This window comes from Schistocerca nitens, chromosome 5 (assembly GCF_023898315.1).
Source record: "Schistocerca nitens isolate TAMUIC-IGC-003100 chromosome 5, iqSchNite1.1, whole genome shotgun sequence".
In the NCBI taxonomy this organism is placed as follows: Eukaryota; Metazoa; Arthropoda; class Insecta; order Orthoptera; family Acrididae; genus Schistocerca; species Schistocerca nitens.
Genome location: NC_064618.1, coordinates 201,493,245 through 201,517,817, shown reverse-complemented (window position 1 = coordinate 201,517,817; position 24,573 = coordinate 201,493,245).

Here is a 24,573-nt window from a genome sequence, read left to right as displayed (position 1 = left end):
GTTTGCATTCATCTATGAGGCGGCAACTGATGTAGTCTCACTCTTGTAGAGGATAAGCTACGCCTTCTCAGAATTGTTTCCTCAGACACTACGGTGGCTAATAACCGGCACCAATATTCCATAAAGTATGTCACGTTAATTGCACAGATATCGTACAAAGGAAATATTACCTAACAGTAATTGAAAAGTAAGATTCAACAGTCATTGGTGTTGTTTGTTTTAAGCTGTTCGTAATCTGCTTTGTGACGAAGGAGATGTTTTAAAATTTTTTTGAAGACTGACAGCTAAAGCAACTACAGCGTTCAGACTGAATCAGGAGAAGTAAAGAATAAATTGAAATACCGCATATGGGGAGAGTTGCAGTCGACATTTGATGCTGATGTTGTTTGACAGAAAGGAACTGTTATAATGGGACCAAAGGGGTTGAATGTTGTTGTTGTTGTTGTTGTTGTGGTCTTCAGTCCTGAGACTGGTTTGATGCAGCTCTCCATGCTACTCTATCCTGTGCAAGCTTCTTCATCTCCCAGTACTTACTGCAACCTACATCCTTCAGAATCTGCTTAGTGTATTCATCTCTTGGTCTCCCTCTACGATTTTTACCCTCCACGCCGCCCTCCAATGCTAAATTTGTGATTCCTTGATGCCTCAAAACATGTCCTACCAACCGATCCCTTCTTCTAGTCAAGTTGTGCCACAAACTTCTCTTCTCCTCAATCCTATTCAATACCTCCTCATTAGTTACGTGATCCACCCACCTTATCTTCAGCATTCTTCTGTAGCACCACATTTCGAAAGCTTCTATTCTCTTCTTGTCCAAACTAGTTATCGTTCACGTTTCACTTCCATACATGGCTACACTCCATACAAATACTTTCAGAAACGAATTCCTGACACTTAAATCTATACTCGATGTTAACAAATTTTTCTACTTCAGAAACGATTTCCTTGCCATTGCCAGTCTCCATTTTATATCCTCTCTACTTCGACCATCATCAGTTATTTTACTCCCTAAATAGCGGAATTCCTTTACTACTTTAAGTGTCTCATTTCCTAATCTAATTCCCTCAGCATCACCCGATTTAATTTGACTACATTCCATTATCCTCGTTTTCCTTTTGTTGATGTTCATCTTATATCCTCCTTTCAAGACACTGTCCATTCCGTTCAACAGCTCTTCCAAGTCCTTTGCTGTCTCTGACAGAATTACAATTTCATCAGCGAACCTCAAAGTTTTTATTCCTTCTCCCTGGATTTTAATACCTACTCCAAATTTTTCTTTTGTTTCCTTTACTGCTTGCTCAATATACAGATTGAATAACATCGTGGAGAGGCTACAAGCCTGTCTCACTACTTTCCCAACCACTGCTTCCCTTTCATGCCCCTCGACTCTTATAACTGCCATCTGGTTTCTGTACAAATTGTAAATAGCCTTTCGCTCCCTGTATTGTATCCCTGCCACCTTCAGAATTTGAAAGAGAGTATTCCAGTTAACATTGTCAAAAGATTTCTCTAAGTCTACAAATGCTAGTGACGTAGGTTTGCCTTTTCCTAATCTTTCTTCTAAGATAAGTCGTAAGGTCAGTATTGCCTCACGTGTTCCAGTATTTCTACGGAATCCAAACTGATCTTCCCCGAGGTCGGCTTCTACCAGTTTTTCCATTCGTCTGTAAAGAATTCGTGTTAGTATTTTGCAGCTGTGGCTTATTAAACTGATAGTTCGGTAATTTTCACATCTGTCAGCACCTGCTTTCTTTGGGATTGGAATTATTATATTCTTCTTGAAGTCTGAGGGTATTTCGCCTGTCTCATACATCTTGCTCATCAGATGGTAGAGTTTTGTCATGACTGGCTCTCCCAAGGCCATCAGTAGTTCTAATGGAATGTTGTCTATTCCCGGGGCCTTGTTTCGCCTCAGGTCTTTCAGTGCTCTGTCAAACTCTTCACCCAGTATCTTATCTCCCATTTCGTCTTCATCTACATCCTCTTTCATTTCCATAATATTGTCCTCAAGTACATTGCCCTTGTATAAACCCTCTATATACTCCTTCCACCTTTCTGCTTTCCCTTCTTTGATTAGAACTGGGTTGCCATCTGAGCTCTTGATATTCATACAAGTGGTTCTCTTCTCTCCAAAGGTCTCTTTAATTTTCCTGTGGGCAGTATCTATCTTACCCCTAGTGAGACAAGCCTCTACATCCTTACATTTGTCCTCTAGCCATCCCTGCTTAGCCATTTTGCACTTCCTGTCGATCTCATTTTTGAGACGTTTGTATTCCTTTTTGCCTGCTTCATTTACTGCATTTTTATATTTTCTCCTTTCATCAATTAAATTCAATATTTCTTCTGTTACCCAAGGATTTCTATTAGCTCTCGTCTTTTTACCTACTTGATCCTCTGCTGCCTTCACTACTTCATCCCTCAAAGCTACCCATTCCTCTTCTACTGTATTTCTTTCCCCCATTCCTGTCAATTGTTCCCTTATCCTCTCCCTGAAACTCTCTACAACCTCTGGTACTTTCAGATTATCCAGGTCCCATCTCCTTAAATTCCCACCTTTTTGCAGTTTCTTCAGTTTCAGTCTGCAGTTCATAACCAATAGATTGTGGTCAGAATCCACATCCGCCCCTGGAAATGTCTTACAGTTTAAAACCTGGTTCCTAAATCTCTGTCTTACCATTATATAATCTATCTGATACCTTTTAGTATCTCCATGATTCTTCCAGGTATACAAGCTTCTTTTATGATTCTTGAACCAAGTGTTAGTTATCATTAAGTTATGCTCTGTGCAAAATTCTACAAGGCGGCTTCCTCTTTCATTTCTTCCCCCCAATCCATATTCACCTACTATGTTTCCTTCTCTCCCTTTTCCTACTGACGAATTCCAGTCACCCACGACTATTAAATTTTCGTCTCCCTTCACTACCTGAATAATTTCTTTTATCTCGTCATACATTTCATCAATTTCTTCATCATCTGCAGAGCTAGTTGGCATATAAACTTGTACTACTGTAGTGGGTGTGGGCTTCGTGTCTATCTTGGCCACAAGAATGCGTTCACTATGCTGTTTGTAGTAGCTAACCCGGACTCCTATTTTTTTATTCATTATTAAACCTACTCCTGCATTACCCCTATTTGATTTTGTATTTATAACCCTGTATTCACCTACCGAAAAGTCCATTTTAAAATGGAAACTAAAGGATAATGTAGTGTGAATGTCTAGAATATACACTACTAGCCATTAATATTGCTACACCAAGAAGAAATGCGGATGATAAACGGGTATTCATTGGACAAATACATTATACTAGAACTGACGTGTGATTACTTTTTCACGCAATTTGGGTGCATAGATCCAGAGAAATCAGTACCCAGAACAACCACCTCTGGCTGTAATAACGGCCTTGATACGCCTGGGCATTGAGTCAAACAGAGCTTGTCTGTGATGCAGCGTCAAGGGTAACCGCAGCCATGGTCTCCGAGGTGATAGTCCCTGCTGCTGCAAACGTCGTCGAACTATTCGTGCAGATGGTTGTTGTCTTCAAACGTCCCCATCTGTTGACTCAGTAATCGAGACGTGGCTGCACGATCCGTTACAGCCATGCGGATAAGATGCCTGTCATCTCGACTGCTAGTGATACGAGGCCGTTGGGATCCAGCACAGCGTTCCGTATTACTCTCCTGAACCCACCGATTCCATATTCTACTAACAGTCGTTGGATCTCGACCGACGCGAGCAGCAATTCCGCGATACGATAAACCGCAATCGCGATAGGCTACAATCTGACCTTTATCAAAGTCAGAAACGTGAAGGTACGCATTTCTCCTCCTTACACGAGTCATCACAATAACGTTGCACCAGCCAACGCCGGTCAAATGCTGTTTGTCTATGAGAAATCGGTTGAAAATGTTTCTCATGTCAGCACGTTGTAGGTGTCGCCACCGGCGCCAACCTTGTGTGAATGCTCTGGAAAGCTAATCATTTGTATGTACAGCATCTTCTTCCTGTCGGTTAAATTTCGAGTCTGTAGCACCTCATCTTCGTGGTGTAGCAATTTTAATGGCCATTAGTGTACGTAAGCATATCAAGATTCATAGGTGGTGGGGCGAGTTTATAGTCAAGAAGTATAAATTGATCATTAAAATACTGGAAGTACAAGAGAGCAGCTCGAGACAAACTGTTGCCGGTTTTAACGGATTTTTTAAAGGAAATTTAGAAGTCACGTCAATCTGAACGCTTGACTATGGGAATCGTCTTCAACATACTTAGCATCTAGTTGCTCTTTCGTGGACTTGGCTTCTGAATAGGGCGAAAATGAATTCATTAATTTAGCATCTTTCATCCAGGATGAATTTTTTCCCTTGAGACAACGAAATATCTCAAAAACTGCGCATCGGATTAAAAAATGGAAAAATATGTGTTCACCCCCAGGCGGTGGGGCAGGAAGCAAATTTTAATTTTCGGATTCTACATAAAGTTTTTCGTTACGTGATAGACCGCGGAACAGTAATCAACAAAGAACGAAACTGTGTTCAAAGACGGTACTGTCTCAACAAAAATGCATTGGAACAAAAAAAAAAAGGAAAAAAAGAAAGAACGAAAACCAGACTGGTTCAGCAAGTCTGAAAAAAGCGTGGTTGAGTTGCGTCCTTTTACCTCTCAGCAACGAGGTGCTCGTTACATGTGTGTCCCCTCACCTCTCACCAACGGGTGCTTGTTTGTAAAAGTAATTTCACAGTAAGCCCTCGAAAATGATGCTGCCAATTTCAGTTCACTTATTTATCCTCGTATGGAATGAGTCGACACATCTGAGAAGTACTTGCAATGTAATATTCTAACAAACATTCATGATACACCGTATCATGTTATCGCCCGTTGTTGGCACTTCGTTATAAACTTTGCTTTTCAAGTAACACCTCAAACAAAAGTCAGACGAAGTAAGATCTGTCGATCTTGCAGGTCAAAACACTCAACTGACTCTTCCAATCCACCGAGGATCGTATGCGTGATCTAATACTTGCCGTGCTGCTACAAAACAATGCACTAGAAAGCAATCATGTTGAAACCACATGGTCGCGAGTCGAAGGGTAGGCCTGCAAGCAATACTGCAATATCGTCCTCCAAGAATCTTCAATATTGATCGCCATTTAAGGTGCCATCGATAAGGACTGCATCAATGTTATTTTCACCAGTATCACACACCAAACATTCACATTCCAAGGTCGCTGATGTTCAGCTTGGGGTAACCAATGTATGTTTCCCACATTCCAATAATGCATGTTGTGTCGGTTAATCGTACCGTGGTTCGTGACGGTCGACTAGTCAGAGAACGATATTCGAGCAAAGAAACTGGGGTCTCTCTGTATTTTCTGAAACGACCACTGGCAAAAAGCTACTCGGTCGGTTCTGGAAACCATTACCATGAAGTTTCTGATACCGAGAAATACGAAACGGATGGAATTTTCTGTGTTTCATAATTTGATAACAGTACTCTAATTTCCCATTCTCGTTTCGAACGACGAGTGCTAATGTGATGGTTACGATTCACTCCGTCTAATATCACATTTCATTATTCTCTCCAGCGACGGTTCTTCGACGGTCCCTGTCCCACGGTTGTTCAGTTCCCTCAATGGAGAACTCGAATAACACAACAAAGACAAGCGCATGATCCCACCGTGTCTGAAACACGTTGAGCGTAAAGGGTTACAGCGTTATGGACTTTCCTACCACTTTCTCCATAAATGTAAACCATTTTAATTTTTCTTCTATCGGAATACCCTGCATTCTGATTAATAGTGTTGTCAGGTTAAGAAAGAACATGTTTAAGAAATGAGGGACAATGTGCATGCAATCAGGTCAAGCCAAATACTGAAGTAATGATTGTTTCAAAGCAGCTGTACCGAGAAAATTACGGAACACTGAGTCGTTTGCAAAACAGGTATTTTTTTTCTTATTTGATACAATATATTTTTCTCAAGTTAATGCCACTTTTGGGCGAAGTTGTGTTATTTGTCGGTTGCAGCCCCATGGACCACGCAACGACAAATGTGTTAAATATATAAGTTATGTATTTTTCCCCTAGAATCCAGTTTTATAATAAAAATGGCATGTTCCTATTTCCTATTTAAGACATCACAATTGGACCACACACCGGGGGTGGGACAGAGGGCCAACATTGCAACCGCCAGATCACATTTTTAAAACAATGAACAGGTGTTTTCCTGTTTTGTAATACGAAACGCTGTTTTTGCGATGATTCGTTGTTCAAAGATAAAAAACTCAGCCTGTGTAGACGTAAGTAAAAAACTATACGGTACTAAAGAACAAGTTAATAAACAGCTTTCTCATATTTTGATAGTGAACCTAAATCACGAAACTCATTAAAATCAATTGTGAATTTAGTTATGGATAAAATGTTCCTTGCTGAAAATATCTCTGGGCATCAGGCCATGTGTTTCTGTGTAAATCAAGAGAAAACAAACTTCCTGGCAGATTAAAACTGTGTACCGGATCGAGACTCGAACTCGGGACGGGTCGTGAGTCGTGCTTGGGTAGCTCAGTTGGTAGATCACTTGCCCACAGAAGGCAAAGTTCCAGAGTTCGAGTCTCGGTCCGGCACGCGGTTTTAATCTGCCAGGAAGTTTCATATCAGCACACACTCCACTGCAGACTGAAAACATTCTGAAGAGAAAACAAAAGCGACATTTCGATTAGCTTACGGAGGTTCTCTTTCGTCGTGTCGATTCATTTGTCAATAATAAAGTGCGTTAGGGATGGAGTGTAAGTTCGGGTTGGAGCTGGATGGGGAAGGGTAATGGCCATGTATTTCTAAACGAACCATCCCAGTGTTAGCCAAAAGCGACTTTGGGAGGCAACGGAAAGCTTAAATCAGGATGGCTGGACGTAATTTGTTGTCCTCGTTGTGTTTCCCCTCAAGTAGACAGCAAAATAAGTGTCCACTAGTTTGCGGTCTATCGTTTCATAATTGAAGTCAATTATGTAACTACTGTCAAGCAAGAGAGAAAAGTCTGCACTCGACAAGGCTATAAGAAATACAGCTACACTGAAGGCAAAGTAAGTCAAGATTTGAACTGCTAACTGACAATGGAAATAAATATGAGAAAGAGGGTGAATCACCTACCAGCTTGTAGCTCTTGACTCTCAAGATGGCCGCTTACTTAAACCCTTCCCATCCAATTAGGAGATCAATTTGAACAGTAATAACCCCGGAAAACCCTCCAAGGAAGATAACATGAACGTGTGAGGTTTAATCGAAGACATCCAAACACGTCTCTCTGATCGGTAATGGTCCTCCGTCACTTTGTTTTCTTTCCCTATGCCAGAATACCATCCAGATTAATTCGTCCATGATAATACTTTCTGTGCTCGAGGGCTGTAAATGAAACGATTTGGAGAAATATCTCAAAATCTTTATTTATATGTCTGCCATAAGATGACTGTTGCGCTGTATCAGCATTGGAAGGCGTTGAACGTAGAGGATTTCAGTGTAGTGTCTGATTTTAGATTTATACGAAGGAATGCGCACTAGACAGCTATAAGCAGTTTCCGACTGTCATTTCAGTCTGCCTGCTGCTTTCAGCTGGAGAGCCTCTTCCGGCATTGTCAACAGATTGGGTGGCTCCTTATGGTGGCTCCTTATGGTGGCTAATGTCATTACGTTTTACCTGCTACATCGCAAAATTCAACAGTGCATAGCGTACATATATTATAAGAGCAATTTTTGAGTTTGGGATTGTAAACATGACTGTGAAAAAGCGCCTCGATTTAATAACCAAAGTAGACACTGCTTCCTGTTGCGTCAAGTAAAAATGGTTATTCGAATGGTCGAAACTAGTAATCGTAGTACCTTTCCTTTCGATTTTGTCAAGTTAAAAGTTTTCCAAAAGAAGACTACAATATTATATTTAAAATGGCCTCCAGCAAAACTGAGAATATTAGGTAATCATAATTAAACACTGATCAGCTCACACATTATGACCATAGCCTATAGCGACTTTGTATGCCACTCGGTGGATTTACGGGCAAATGACGAGGTAACAAAAATATGTAAACGGAGCAGTCACGGACGGGGGATCACCCTAGTGAAGATACAGGCTGCAAATTGGAAAATCCATTAAAATAAGTGACTTCGAGAAAAGGCAGATTATTTTTACGCAGAGCTTGTGAACGAGTATCTCGAAAACGGCGAAGCTGGTCGAATGTTTGTTCACGTGATGCCGTCGTGAGCATCTACGGGAAGAGGTAGGAGGACAATGAAACCACCCCTAGGCGCAAAATAGTTCTACGTCGACAGCTCTTCACAGAGCACGGGGTTCGGAGCCTTGTCTGCTCTGTACAGTAGGATACTTAGTTATCTGTGCCATCTCTGCCGAAAGAGCTCAATGCTGGAGCATGCTCTACGTTGTTGACCCAACGACATCGCCAGTTACGATAGCAGTGGGCACGGGGCCACCGAGATTCAACCTTCGACCAATGGAAACGTGTCGGCACTTCGAGTGAATCCCACTTTTCTTCCACTGCGTCGCTGGTCGTCTCTAAGAACCTCATCATCGAGGTGAACGGCAGCTCGAAACTGCACCTCAGACGCAGCTGGTGGGAGCAGTATTATGCTGTGGGAGACATTCTCCTCAGCTTGAATTGGACCTGTGGTAGTAAGCTAAGACACGCGACAGCTGCGAACCACTTGCATCCCTTCAGACTTGATGTCATGTTTCAGCAGTGTAACTGTCGGTATCTCGGAGCCAGAACTGTGCTATAATAGTTTGATGAGGATTATAATGAGCACACGTTAATGTCTCGGCGACCAAAATCGCCTGATGTACATCCTCTGTTTCCCATCTGGGTCGCTTTCGGGCCCCATCATAGCGTACGCAGATCAGCGGGTCGTTATTTACGTGAATTATATGACCTGCGCTTAGACATCTAATGTCACATACCTCAAAAAACCTACCATCAAACTGTCGGATCTCTAATAAACAGTTCCACAGGCGGATAAACAACCTATTACGTAGATGGTCATAACGTGTTGGCTCATTCGTGTATAACGTGTGTACGATTAAGCCACACTTCGTCGGTCGTGCACCATTCTGTACGTTGAAACAGAATAAGGTCTTTCACCGTGGAAAATGGGTTATTTACAAGTAAGCTGTTGTTGTTGTTGTTGTGGTCTTCAGTCCTGAGACTGGTTTGATGCAGCTCTCCATGCTACTCTATCCTGTGCAAGCTTCTTCATATCCCAGTTCCTACTGCAACCTACATCCTTCTGAATCTGCTTGGTGTATTCATCTCTTGGTCTCCCTCTACGATTTTTACCCTCCACGTTGCCCTCCAATACTTAATTGGTGAGCCCTTGATGCCTCAGAACTTGTCCTACCAATCGATCACTTCTTCTAGTCAAGTTGTGCCACAAACTTCTCTTCTCCCCAATCCTACTCAATACCTCCTCATTAGTTATGTGATCTACCTAGCTAATCTTCAGCATTCTTCTGTAGCACCTCATTTCGAAAGCTGTTTATCGTCCATGTTTCATTTCCATACATGGCTGTTCTCCATACAAATACTTTCAGAAACGACTTCCTGACACTTAAATCTATACTCGATGTTAACAAATTTCTCTTCTTCAGAAACACTTTCCTTGCGCATTGCCAGTCTACATTTTATATCCTGTCTACTTCGACCATCATAAGTTATTTTGCTCCCCAAATAGCAAAACTCCTTTACTACTTTAAGTGTCTCATTTCCTAGTCTAATTCCCTCAGCATCACCCGACTTAATTCGACTACATTCCATTATCCTCGTTTTACTTTTGTTGATGTTCATCTTATATCCTCCTTTCAAGGCACTGTCCGTTCCGTTCAACTGCTCTTCCAAGTCCTTTGCTGTCTCTGACAGAATTACAATGTCATCGGCGAACCTCAAAGTTTTTATTTCTCCTCCATGATTTAATACCTACTCCGAAGTTTTCTTTTGTTTCCTTCACTGTTTGCTCAATATACAGATTGAATAATATTGGGGAGAGGCTACAACCCTGTCTCACTCCCTTCCCAACCACAGCTTCCCTTTCATGCCCCTCAACTCTTATAACTGCCATTTGGTTTCTATGCAAATTGTAAATAGCCTTTCGCTCCCCAGTCAACATTGTCAAAAGCTTTGTCTAAGTCTACGATTGCTAGAAACGTAGGTTTGCCTTTCCTTAATCTAGCTTCTAAGATAAGTCGTAGGGTAAGTATTGCTTCATGTGCTCCAATTACGGAATCCAAACTAATCTTCCCTGAGGTCGGCTTCTACCCGTTTTTCCATTCGTCTGTAAAGAATTCGCGTTGGTATTTTGCACCCGTGACTTATTAAACTGATAGTTCGGTAATTTTCATATCGGGTCAACCCCTGTTTTCTTTGGAATTGGAATTATTATATTCTTCTTGAAGTCTGAGGATATTTCGCCTAAGTCACACATCTTGCTTACCAGATGGTAGATTTTTGTCAGGACTGGCTCTCCCAAGGCTGTCAGTATTTCAAATGAAATGTTGTCTACTCCTGGGGCCTTGTTTCGTCTCAGGTCTTTCAGTGCTCTGTCAAACTCTTCACGCAGTATCATATCTCCCATTTCATCTTCATCTACATCCTCTTCCATTTCCATAATATTGTCCTTAAGTACATCGCCCTTGTGCAGAACCTCTGGATACTCCTTCCACCTTCCTGCTTTCCCTTCTTTGCTTAGAACTGGGTTTCCATCTGAGCTCTTGATATTCATACAAGTGGTTCTCTTTTCTCCAAAGGTCTCTTTAATTTTCCTGTAGGAAGTATCTATCTTACCCCTAGTGAGACAAGCCTCTACATCCTTACATTTGTCCTCTAGCCATCCCTGCTTAGCCATTTTGCACTTCCTGTCGATCTCATTTTTGAGACGTTTGTATTCCTTTTTACCTGCTTCATTTACTGCATTTTTATATTTTCTCCTTTCATCAATTAAATTCAATATTTCTTCTGTTACCCAAGGACTTCTACTAGCCCTCGTCTTTTTACCTACTTGATCCTCTGCTGCCTTCACTACTTCATCCATCAAAGCTACCCATTCTTCTTCTACTGTATTTCTTTCCCCCATTCCTGTCAATTGTTCCCTTATGCTCTCCGTGAAACTCTGTACAACCTCTGATTTAGTCAGTTTATCCAGGTCTCATCTCCTACATTCCCACCTTTTTGCAGTTTCTTCAGTTTTAATCTACTGTTCATATCCAATAGATTGTGGTCAGAGTCCACATCTGCCCCTGGAAATGTCTTACAGTTTAAAACCTGATTCCTAAATCTCTGTCTTACCATTATATAATCTATCTGAAACCTGTCAGTATCTCCAGGCTTCTTCCATGTGTACAACCTTCTTTTATGATTCTTGAACCAAGTGTTAGCTATGATTAAGTTGTGCTCTGTGCAAAATTCTACCAGGTGGCTTCCTCTTTCATTTCTTACCCCCAATCCATATTCACCTTCTACGTTTCCTTCTCTCCCTTTTCCTACTACCGAATTCCAGTCACCCATAACTATTAAATTTTAGTCTCCCTTCACTATCTGAATAATTTCTTTTATTTCATCATACATTTCTTCAATTTCTTCCTCATCTGCAGAGCTAGTTGGCTATAAACTTGTACTACTGTAGTAGGCGTGGACTTCGTGTCTATCTTGGCCACTATAATACGTTCACTATGCTGTTTGTAGTAGCTTACCCGCATTCCTATTATTTTTTTTTCATTATTAAACCTACTCCTGCATTACGCCTATTTGATTTTGTATTTATAACACTGTATTCGCTTGACCAAAAGTCTTGTTCCTCCTGCCACCGAACTTCACTAATTCCCACTATATCTAACTTTAACCTATCCATTTCCCTTTTTAAATTTTCATACCTACCTGCCCGATTAAGGGACCAGACATTCCATGCTCCGATCCGTAGAACGCCAGTTTTCTTTCTCCTGATAACGACGTCGTCTTGAATAGTCCCTGCCCGGAGATCCGAATGGGGGACTATTTTACCTCCGGAATATTTTACCCAAGAGGACGCCATCATCATTAACCATACAGTAAAGCTGCACGCCCTCGGGAAAAATTACGGCTGTAGTTTCCCCTTGCTTTCAACCGTTCGCAGTACCAGCACAGCAAGGCCGTTTTGGTTAGTGTTACAAGGCCAGATCAGTCAATCATCCAGACTGTTGCCCATGCAACTACTGAAAAGGCTGCTGCCCCTCTTCATGAACCACACGTTTGTCTGGCCTCTCAACAGATACCCCTCCGTTATGGTTGCACCTACGATACTGCTATCTGTATCGCTGAGGCACGCAAGCCTCCCCACCAACGGCAAGGTCCATGGTTCATGGGGGAGGGGGGGGGACAAGAAAGCTAATTTGCGCTAATGTTTTAGCGATTTTACCTGTCCTGTAAATTTAAGTGGGTGTTGGTTTCCAATAGCTTCAATTTAAAAATGTTTTAACTTGCAACTCGTTTTTGATAATACTTCTGCTTATTTTGATTGCTCTCACTAATTATTGGTGTGTTGTAGGATAACAATTGTTTAACAGACAAACAGACAAGAGTCTGAAAACAGTACTGATAACATTTTTCTCGTTGCAACACTTTTAATTTTCAATAGACTATTTGTTTCTATGTACTTCATCATGTTGTTCCTCGGAACATGTTTTCACATTTGGGAAAACATTAGTTTTCTGGTGTAATTTTGGCAGTTTGAGAAAAAGACTGCAGCACATAAAAAGTGAATACCAACATTTAAAAATGGAGCAAGGAAATATTGTCTCCATAGATTCTGAGACACCATAAGACATAGTGTCCCTAAAGTTATTGTTCGAGGTGCTGCGATCAATAAAATTGGCGAAGATTTATGTAAGAAGTAGGATAAATCTCAGAAAGTCGAGAGAATGGGTAAGAAATTTCTAGAGGCTTTCAGAACTAGAGGAATGGAACAAGGTTGCTGTCTGCCTGCTGCACAAAAATGAGGCATATGTGCAGGAGACACTGGATATATGATACAGAAAGGTTGTGAGCTTGGGGACAGAAGTGGCGAACTAGTGTCTGTACACCTTTTTCCATGTTGATAATCAGCTCTTTGTCAGTAAATTATATAGAGGATAAATCTTACATGCTTAGGAAGCTGTTAGGAGAGTACAAATAGTAGGGGTTAGAAAATTACACTCATGTTCAGAAGAAACAGAACACCTTGACGACTAGAGATAGAACGTTCATATTCACAGGACATGAACATTTCTACGAGGGTCGTTCAATAAGTAATGCCCCACTTTTTTTCCTCAGAACATACGAGGGTCAGTCAAAAAGTAATGCCTCCTATTTTTTTTTCTACGTTTAATTGTCAGGAAATTTAAATGCAATTACATAGGTTGAAAACCACAACATTGAGGATCATTTTGTCATTTTTCAATGTAATCTCCGCCCATCTCTACAGTTTTGGTCCATCTTTGAACAAGGGCATGTATCCCAGCACGGTAAAAATCACAGCTCTGCTTCCTAAGCCTTTGACGCACGGATGTTTTGACGGCCTCCTCATCTTCAAAATGAATCCCACGATGAGCTTCTTTTAGTGGCCCAAACAGATGGAAGTCTGATGGTGCCAGGTCAGGGCTGTATGGGGGATGAGGCAAAACTTCCCATCCAATTTTGACAATCTCGTCAGAGGTGTGACGACTGGTGTGTGGTCTTGCATTGTCATGCAAAAGAAGAACATCTGCCATTGATTTTGTTGGGCAAACTCGCTGAAGACGTGCTTTAAGTTTTTTGAGGGTTGTGACGTATTGAACAGAATTTATTGTGCATCCCTGCTCCAAAAAATCAACCAGAATCACACCCTCTGTATCCCAGAAAACTGTTGCCATAACTTTCCCTGCCGATCGCACAGTTTTGAATTTTTTCTTCCTCGGCGAGCTTGTGTGACGCCACTCCATTGACTGCCTCTTTGATTCGGGTTCAAAAAAATGCACCCATGTTTCGTCCCCGGTCACAATTTTTTTCAGAAACTCATCTCCCTCCAAACGGAAGCGCTGCAACTGTTGGGAGGCTATTGTTTTCCTTGCCTCTTTATTCTGATCGGTTAACATTCTTGGAACCCACCGTGCACAAACTTTTGAGTACCCCAATTGTTTAATAATCGTGATCACACTGCCTTTACTAAGAGAAATAATGCGACACACTTCATCTGCAGTCACCCGACGGTCACCACGAATGATGTCATCAACTTGCTGAATGTTGTGTGGAGTCACTGCACTCACCGGCCTGCCGCTCCGCTTTTCGTCAGTCAACGGTGTTTGCCCTTCAGCTTCCTTACAACGACGAACCCATCGTCTAACAGTGCTGACATCCACTGTCACAACACCATACACCTTCTTCAGTCTTTCATGAATGCGTATGGGCGTTTCACCTTCTGCATTCAAGAATTCAATCACACAACGCTGTCTCAAACAAACATCGATGTCGGCCATCTTACAAACTTCTGCTGTGCTGCCACCTGTTGACACAGAAAGTTACTACTGCAGTGGATTGCAGAAGAAGGTTTGAGGAATGGCGCCAAATTCAAATTTTTCACTTAACTTAATTTCTTTAAGTACAAAAAAAATGGGAGGCATTACTTTTTGACCGACCCTCGTATTTACTGTTAAGGGTCACAATTTGGTGAAAACATACATCAACATGTCTTGTGCATGTCCTGTTTTTCTACAGTCTCCATCACGTTCTATGGATGTACGCCAACGTTGTGGAAGAGTATGTATTCCCTGCTAGTAAAAGCTCATATCCGGTAGGTGTAGCCATTTTTTCACTGCATGACTGACGCTCTCGTCATCTTCAAAGGGTGTTCCCTGTAGGGAATCTCTAAGCGGCCCAAAGAGATGGAAGTCAGAGTATGCCAGGTCAGGACTGTAGGGTGTATCAGGCACTGATGTCACACCCGATTTCGCGATGTGTTCCCAAGTTCTGAGAGTTGTGCGTGGGCGTGCATTATCGTGCTGGAACCAAATTCCTGTTGGAATCCTGTCGGATAGAACGTGTCGCAAAGGGTTGTTGAGTTTATTCAGAGTCTTCACGTATGCCTCTGAAATGATGGTTGACCCTCTTGGCAGCACGTCCACGAGAATGATGTCATTACAATCCCAGAAGATTATCAGCATCACATTCCTGGCGAGGCGGTTGTCTTGAATTTATTTTTTTTATGGTGAATGAGGATGATGCCAATGCATGGACTGCCTTTTTCTCCGACGCAAAGTGGTGCACCAGAGCCGCCCGTAACGATCCGTGACAGAAAGGCCTCTCTGTTGGTCTCAAAACGCTCCAAAAATTCAGATGAAATGGCTTTTATATGTATCTTGTGGTCCGCTGTGAGCATTCGTGGAACCTATCGTGAGCAACTCTTTCAATATCCGAGAGTCTCGATCATTTCAGACGTACTTCCAATGCTGACCGACGACTGTAGAGCAAATCATCGAGTTGTGATGCGCCGGTTGGCACGAATAATGGCATCCGTACGATTCAGCATGTCTGGAGCAGTGGTTGTCACAGGACGTTCCGAGCGTAGCTGAGCTTTACTTCTGCATTTCCTGGGGCTGCAAATTTCTTTACCCGTCGCCATATTGACGCTGTACTGCCATCTGTCAGAACGGCTCTAAACTTCACCGGCGCACAGAACAGTGAGTTCGAAAGAGAGCGCATTGTTGGCGTGAGAAAATGTGGTGCATCCATCCGGGAAATGGCTGCTCGTGCGGGACCAAGTGTTTTGGCAGAGCAACGGGTGTGTGCAGAACGGTTTACGGAAGGCCGTAGAACAAGACGATATGGGTCAGCTCGCACTACCCAGACCACCCTTCAAGACGATCAACTCTTTATCCCAATAGTATTGTAGGACAGATCCGTGTCCTACCTGAACACTGGATCGGCCAAAAGATGTGTACAGATTTCACAAGGAACCATTGACATCAAAAGTTGCCTGAAATTGCGGTATATGCTGTTGTATTTATTTATTTTTGTTGGGGTTTGTGAAAAAATATCACATACGTACCTCTCATTCCAAAAAAGTCTGGGTGCTCTAGAACGCTGTTAGCAACATTAAGTCACTCAATAATTCCAGATATGCCCGCAGAAGCATAGTACAGATGACTGTCGTGCGTCCAGTGGAGGGCATATTGAACACATTTGAAAGGTAAATAAAAACTTTTATCACAAAGCCTGTAAACAGTTCCCTAAGATAGGATCCCTATTTGCACACTTGTAAGAGAAATACCCTTATAAAATCGGATGGGTCTTTCGAAAACAAAACCTTTTTAGTTCTACGCGAGACATACACAGATATCGTCTTCCGAAATCGGACGAAAGTACGTCACGGGTAGGAAGAAATTTACTAGATGACCATTTCCATAACCAATGTACAACTGAAAAATAAAAGCCTCTGCTGGCGATTGCTAATAGTTCCTACTTCACAGCAAAATAAATGACATTATATTTATTTTCGTGCTGTTCGAAGCTTGATCGTAGACCATTTGGTCGGCTACTTGAAGCCTAATTACCAGCAAGAACATACGAATTCAATAGATCGTTGCTTAGCCTGCCCGCTGGTGTTGAAATTTATAAATATTGGAGCTGCATGAATTCTGCATGCGTCTTCCGTACTCGCATCCAGAATATCAGGAATGTCTACAATAATTTCACGTGCCAGTACGTTACGGCATAATCGCTCTATAATGGCTCGGAGTTCATGGAAAGTGAAGCTCTGCGCTCCGTGGGCTTGGCATGTAATACTCCGCATTCCGGACCTCCGTTCGCTGGATGCGCCAGGAGGTATTCACCCGTCTGACGGGAATATTCTCCCCATTATTACAGCGCATGCGCCGAAACCTTTTACAGACAGACGAGAGAAGAGCAATGGGCGGAGCCTGACAATTCCCCAAACTATCCTTCCCAGTGAAATAGGTGTTCTTTCCCAGATAAACCTTTCAGTGTAATGATAAAAATGTGAACCTTGTGTAAGGCAATCTATGATTTTTTAATATTAGCAACTTAAGTCAATGTTTTTGTAGTGTACAGAATAGACATTTCTTAGAAGGCTGATTCAGTCTTTTGTTACGGCTGCACTAACACTGAGCGGCCAAAACTAGATGATACGTACCATTAATAATTATATTTATAACATTAGCATGTGCTTTTAAGGTACGTGTTACAGTTGCAAAACAGAAGATTAATGAAAGAAAACAAGAAACGCGTGTGTGAGCTTCCAAATTCTCTTAATAAAATATGTCTATGCAAGGCATGTGTAAGTATTTTCTCCTCTACTATTATACGTATCCGCCAAATGTAAACCCAGCTTTTTTCGCCAATCTACTGTTTGACAAAAAATATATTTGAAACAATGATATCAAAAGTAAGTCAGTGTTTAACCCGCTGTTGTCCTTAAAAATAGTATACACTCTTGATCCTTCAAGTCATAATTACCCAGTGGAAAAACCTATAGAAAATTACGTTGTCGAAATATTATTACATGAAATTCAATATAATTTAATTCTTGTTTGGCTCAGTATTAAAGCATTATTATGTAGTTTAACATTGGTATTGATGAAAATTCAAGTAAAGAAACGTATACACCTATCTTTTGAACACAAGGAAAATTTCGTAAAAAAATATAACTAAATATCAGTGTTTTCCTTTCTTTATAGCACGATCCAAACTAAAATAAGTTGATAACAGATAAATTTATTTTCAACAAGGAATATCAAAATATAAACAAATAAAAATATGAATATTTCAATCAAACGTAAAACACTGAACATAAAACATCCTCACATTATCAGATTCATTGCCTATTGCTTCTAAGTCAATTTCAGTTAGGTGATACAAACAATACACAGCTGTATACTGCAAGAGCTAAAAATATAACGTCTTCCTGCAACAGTCAGTCAGATGTAACTAATTTCTTACTCTTCAACATTTACATCTTCAGCAATATAGTGTCTATTGTTGAAAGAGCAAGCTTTCTTGTGTTCATTGATGTGCACATGGATATGGATACAGTGGAACATGTAACTTAATTGAAGAAGTGTAGAAATGAGTATTAAAATCATTTAGGTCATTATGACCCAAGAAACATAAATGTTACAATTTCAACTACAAAGAAAATAGAATAATGGTTTTTCGTCACTTCAGCATTTAATGAGAAGTAGTAATGCACAGCAGACATTGCATTTATATCAGTAATAGAAAGGTAAATTTACTGTTGGAGCATATTAATCCTAGTACAACAGGATTGAGAAAAAAATGCTTTTGTAAAACTCATTATTTGTAAGCATTTTAGAGGTAGGTTGCTTATCATAAAACCTTAATATAAGAAATTATTTTTATTAATTTTAAATAATTATAGAGACAGGCTTGACGTTTATAAGACAAATGTAGTGCTACAGAAATTCCCTGGAGACTTCCATACCAAGATATGAAACTACAAAAGTGCCATCAACATATCGCCAGATCACTGTATCTTTGAAAAATGTCCAGCCTAAATTCAGCGTAGCTTAATATTTACCATTTTCTTTTTTGAGTCGTCAGTCTTCTAACTGGTTTGTTGCAGCCCACAACGAATTCACTTGATGTGCGAAACTCTTCATCTCAGAGGAGAACTTAGACCTTAGATACCCAATTATATGTTGGATGTATTCCAGTCTCTGTCTTCCTCTACGGCTTTTATCCTCTATAGCACCTTGTAAGTTATTCCCTGATGTCTTAACAGATGTCCTATCGTCTTGTGTTTTTCACCCATTCTTTTCCTCTCCGATTTTGCACAAAACTTCCTCATTCCTTACATTATCAGTCCACCTAATTTTCAACACTCGTGTGTAGCACCATATCTCAAATGCTCTGATTTTCTTCTGCTCCGGTTTTACCACAGTCCATATTTCACTACCGTACAATGCGTGCTCCAAACGTACATTCTCAGGAATTTCTTCCTCAGATTAAGGTATACGATTGATACTTGTAGACATCTTTTGGTCAGGAGTGACCTCTTTGCCAGTGCTAGTATGCTTTTGACGTCCTCCTTGCTCTGTTCATCACTGGTTATTTTGCTGCCTAGATAACAGATTTCCTTATCTTCATCTCCTTCGTGTCCATCAATCGCGTTGTTATGCTTCTCGCTTTGCTCATATCTGCTTGTTTTCATTTCTGTCGGCTTTCTTCGAAGTACTCTTAATCCATAACCTGTACTCATGAGACGGTTCGTTCCATTCAGTAGATGAAGTAATTGTTCTTCGCTTTCGCTGACGACAGAAAAATCATCAGGGAATCTTATCATCGATATCCTTTCACCTCGAATTTTGTATTCCACTCCTGAACATTTATTTTGCTTGTTCGAAGTATAGATTGAACAGTAAGAGCGACAGATTACATCTCTGTCTTACACCATTTTCAATCGGAGCACTTTGTTTTCGTCTTCCACTCTTATTATGCCCTCTTGGCTCATCATCATCTGGTTTTTCCTTAATTTACTTTTCCATTCCTCTGTATATTATTCTCGTCAGTAACTTTCATGTATGAGCTGTTAAGTCGATTGTGCAATAATTCTCGCACTTGTCAATTCTTGCAGTCTTCGGAATTGTTTTCCGAAAGTCAAATGGTATGTTGCAAGACTCATACATCTACACACCAACATGAATACTCGCTTTGTTGCCAATTTCCCCAATGATTTTAGAAATTCTAATGGAATGTTAGCTATCCCTTCTGCCTTGTTTGATCTTAAGTCTTTCAAAGCTCTTTTAAATTCTGATTCTAATACTGGATCCCCTATCTGTTCTAAATCGACTCGTTTCTTCGTCTATCACCTCAGCCAAATCTTCCCCCTCATAGCAGCCTTCAATATATTCGTTCCCCTTATCAGCTCTTTCCTCTACAGTTAACAGTGGAATTCCCGTTCGACTGCAGACTGCACTGATTGGCTGCAGGCGGCACCACTGATTCCCATTGTTCGCAATGTGAGGCGTGATGTGCTAAAAATACTAAAGGGTAAGCTCTCATTGCGCTTCGGGGAAAAATTAATTACCGTTCCTTTTCATCGGCTTAAAATGATCGCCTGCTTTGCAGAAAATAGGTGAAGTAGCAAAGACAATGCCTACACAGTCATCACCCTATAATACTCGTGGATGCAATCATAAGGCCGGTATTCACTATCATATTTCTTTGTTAACGTTTATATGTCAAATATTTATCTCAAAGAAACAGGGAACTTTGTCAAATCTCGCCTGTCGTCAAATAAATATGATCACCTCTAGAACGTCGCCGTAGATGTGTTTATAACAGTTTTCTGTTCACTGCAATGTGAAACGTAATTGCTTTGAGCGCTGGCGTCGCTACAGCTATTTGACGTCACTGTAGTGTGTTTGTAAACATATCTGCACAGTTGGTGTGTTCCTTTGACACCTTTCTTTTTAATCAACTTGCATCGAATTGGGTGAGGAGGCGGGGGATGAGAAAATGGCATAGTGCATTCATTGCGTGTTGATGGACAGGTGGAACTGGCTGCTGACGACATACGTCCCCAATCACAGCTACAGCCATCCACCTCTACATCTGGAAACATGCAGATTTTCAGCAACTGGAATTGAGGATGTGGTCACGCTGTAAAATAAAATAATTCTTTTTTAGCTTTCCATTCTATTTTGTCTATTTTTGAACTCTGGATGCCACAAATTAAAAAGCGCTTCATCTGTTTTGTTCTTTTTATTAGTTTTGTAATTGTTCGAACACTAACTTCATTAATTAAATTATTCAAAAATAAAAATAGTTCTTATTGCGCACTTTTTTTTATCTTATTTATCTTTGCACATTCTCCCTTTACACCCTTATAAATCTCATCACACGCTTCTGGAATTATTTTAGTTGATGTGCAATGCGATATTCGAGTGCTATGTTGTAAACTAGAGTAGCTGTCTCCCGTATCAAGAATCTAAGTGGCACAGTTTGCCTGTCTTTTGCAGGTATAGCATTTATCAGGAGAGTATTCTCTTTTGTAATATGAGAAGACACTTTACTGAGCCAATACTGAATACTCTCATCAATTCCTAAGTATTTTGTATATAAGTCTTGAAGTCCTCCATTTGCAGCTCTCGTAACAAATTTTGCTTAATACTTTTAGCATCTCGACGTAATACCTTTTTTTTAAGTATGTTTCCTTTATTTCCGACGCTTTTCTTCCAAGTACACACACAATATAATTGTGGTACTATCAACTATAACTAGCGCATAACAAGTTGTTATCCGCCATCTTGAAATTTGACAACAAATATGACGACAGTGTAATAGCCATTTTTAGCGCCACGTCAAAGATCTCCGTCAAAGAAATTTGACGAATATTTGATCATATTTCCTTGTGAAAGTATTATGATAGTGTAATACCGGCCTAAGCGAAATAGAAAGCTTGAAAAAGGAGCGGTTAGAAACGCTATGTCACGGACTGCGCGAATCCGACCGCCTGAGTTTCGTCCTCCCCGGGCATGGGTTTGTGTATTGTTCTTAGCATAAGTAAGTTCAAGTTAGTTCAAGTAGTGCGTAAGTCTAGGGACCGATGACCTCAGCAGCTTGGTCCCTCAGGAATTCACGCAAATTTGAACATAATAAAATGGACAAATAAGCACAATGCAGTAATCGAGTTCTAGGAGTAGCGTCTTTGATTCATAATCGAAACCTCCTCGGTTCTGGGTTCGAAACCAGCCACCATGGGGAGAAAGTCACGACATTTTTCAATTCCACGCCACATAGCCTGTGGATACACATTCTGTTTTTAATGCAGTGTTTTCCGTTGCCTTCTGAATCAAAATGGTTCAAATGGCTCTAAGCACTATGGTACTTAACATCTGAGGTCACCAGTCCCCTAGACTTACAACTACTTAAACCTAACTAACCCAAGGGCATCACACACATCCATGCCTGAGGCAGGATTCGAACCTGAGACCGTAGCAGCAGCGCAGTTCCGGAATGAAGCACCTAGAATCGCTCGGCCACAGCCTTCTGAATCTTCATGCTGTGGATCATTACTGATTCTTCCGCCTTTATGGGTAGTTTCCCACCTCAAGGGCAAGAGAGTGCCCTGAATATCTATCCGCTTCTCCATCCTCATTAGCAGTGCTGAGGGCTAAATAAGGATGACTTCTTATGCTGGAAGAATTCTTCCGCGATTGCTCACGATTTCAAAATCTAAACAACTGCCCACGGCACTTCATCATCCTGCATATACCACTACATAGATTTAATTTTGTGAATTTTGTTCTGCCCATTAGGAAAAAGTCCTCTGAAAGCTTTTATAAATACAACGGGCTGGATTTCTTGTCATCCTGGTGTAAAGAATGTTAACCATCTCTGATGAAGCATGTTTTGTTCCATAAAGCAGTCAGGAAAATATGATATTGTTCCGACAGCAGGTTGTACTTGAGCACCCACAATATTACATGGTTTTCTGGTGGCACCAACTTTATTCTGATCATCCCTGTTATAATTACCGCCTATACTGGATGCATTAACCTCATCAAAAACAGATGGGCTAGTACTTGGCTGGAAATGTCTTTCCAGAGTCGTCATATATTCAACAGTTTTCTGGTGATACAGTGAACTATAGTGCTGACTCATAATGAAAGTAGGCAGAAGAACGTAGTATTGTCCTGACAGCAGAGTATACTTGGCACTCGCAAAGTCTCATAGTTTGCTGATGGCATTAGTTTCATTCTAATAACGACTGTAATTATGTAAGTCTATAGGCTTTTGTGACTGTTGTCAATAAAGTTAAAATCTTCTGGGTTGTTACGCCACGTCATTTTTCCTTCTAAAATAATCAAGGAAATTTTGCAAGGAAATGTGATGTGGCCCAACAACCCAGAAGATTTTAATTTTACCATTGTAGTTACTTCCTAAGCTGGATGCATTGTTGTTGTTGTTGTGGTCTTCAGTCCTGAGACTGGTTTGATACAGCTCTCCATGCTACTCTATCCTGTGCAAGCTTTTTCATCTCCCAGTACCTACTGCAACCTACATCCTTCTGAATCTGCTTAGTGTATTCATCTCTTGGTCTCCCTCTACGATTTTTACCCTCCACGCTGCCCTCCAATACTAAATTGGTGATCCCTTGATGCCTCAGAACATGTCCTACCAATCGATCCCTTCTTCTGGTCAAGTTGTGCAACAAACTTCTCTTCTCCCCAATCCTATTCAATACTTCCTCATTAGTTATGTGATCTACCCATCTAATCTTCAGCATTCTTCTGGCAAAGTCTCAGCGTCAGAAACGACATGTGCCCTGTGTACCAAGGTACGAAGTACCCCTTCACGCTGAGCCGAATGGTGACAACTATTAGCTTGGAAGTACAAGTCAGTGTGAGTACGTTTCCTGTAGACTGCATGTCCCAATGATCCATCAAGCTTCCTCCTAACCAACACGTCGAGAAAGGGAAGGCAACCATCCTCTTCCACCTCCATTGTAAAACGAATGTTCGGGTGGATCGAGTTCAGATGTTCTAGAAAGACATTCAAATTCTCCCTACCGTGAGGCCAAACAACGAAGGTATCGTCAACGTATCTAAAGAAACAGGCGGGTTTTAAAGGCGCCGACTCCAATGCACGTTCCTCGAAGTCTTCCATAAATAAATTTGCGATCACAGGAGACAACGGACTACCCATCACAACTCCATCTGTCTGCTCGTAATACTGGTCATTAAATAAAAAGTAAGTGGATGTCAACACATGCCTAAAGAGATTAGTTAAATCAGCAGCAAACCTGGCTTCAATTAACCGCAATGAATCAGACAGAGGAACACGAGTGAAGAGAGAGACCACATCGAAACTCACTAAAATATCAGTCATTCAGCCTCAGTCCCTCCAAACGACGTAAAAAATCAGCTGAGTTCCCATCTTGAAGTTACATTTCGTCAAAATGGTTATAGTGATAGACAGATTGAACGTGCGTTGCGCTATCGACCAACTGTACATCGGGTGATTGATGATAATTCTGAGTCAACACCTAAGTCTACTGCCTTTTTGCCTTACGTAGGAAACACGTCCAATAAGATCGGTCGTATTTTACGGAAATACGATGTGAAATGTGTTTTCCGACCTCCATCTAAAATTAGAGGACTTTTGAGTTCCGTTAAGGATGATCTTGGACTGCGTAAGGCGGGTGTATATCGTATTCCTTGTAGCTGCGGCATGGCATATATTGGTCAACTATCAGGACCGTGGAGGACAGATGTACTGAGCATAAACGGCACACACGATTACAGCAGCCAAATAGATCTGCTATTGCCGAACATTGCTTGGATACTGGTCACCCCATGTTATATAATAACACCGAGATATTGGCATGCACGTCCAGCTATTGGGACAGTGTCATTAGGGAGGCAGTTGAGATTAAATTAGCGAGCAACCTCGTTAACAGGGATGGAGGTTTCTGTTTAAACTCTGTTTGGAATCCGGCTCTCTCCCTTGTCAAAAAACAGAGGAACAGAGTCAATGCTGCCTCACCTGCGAATTCATAG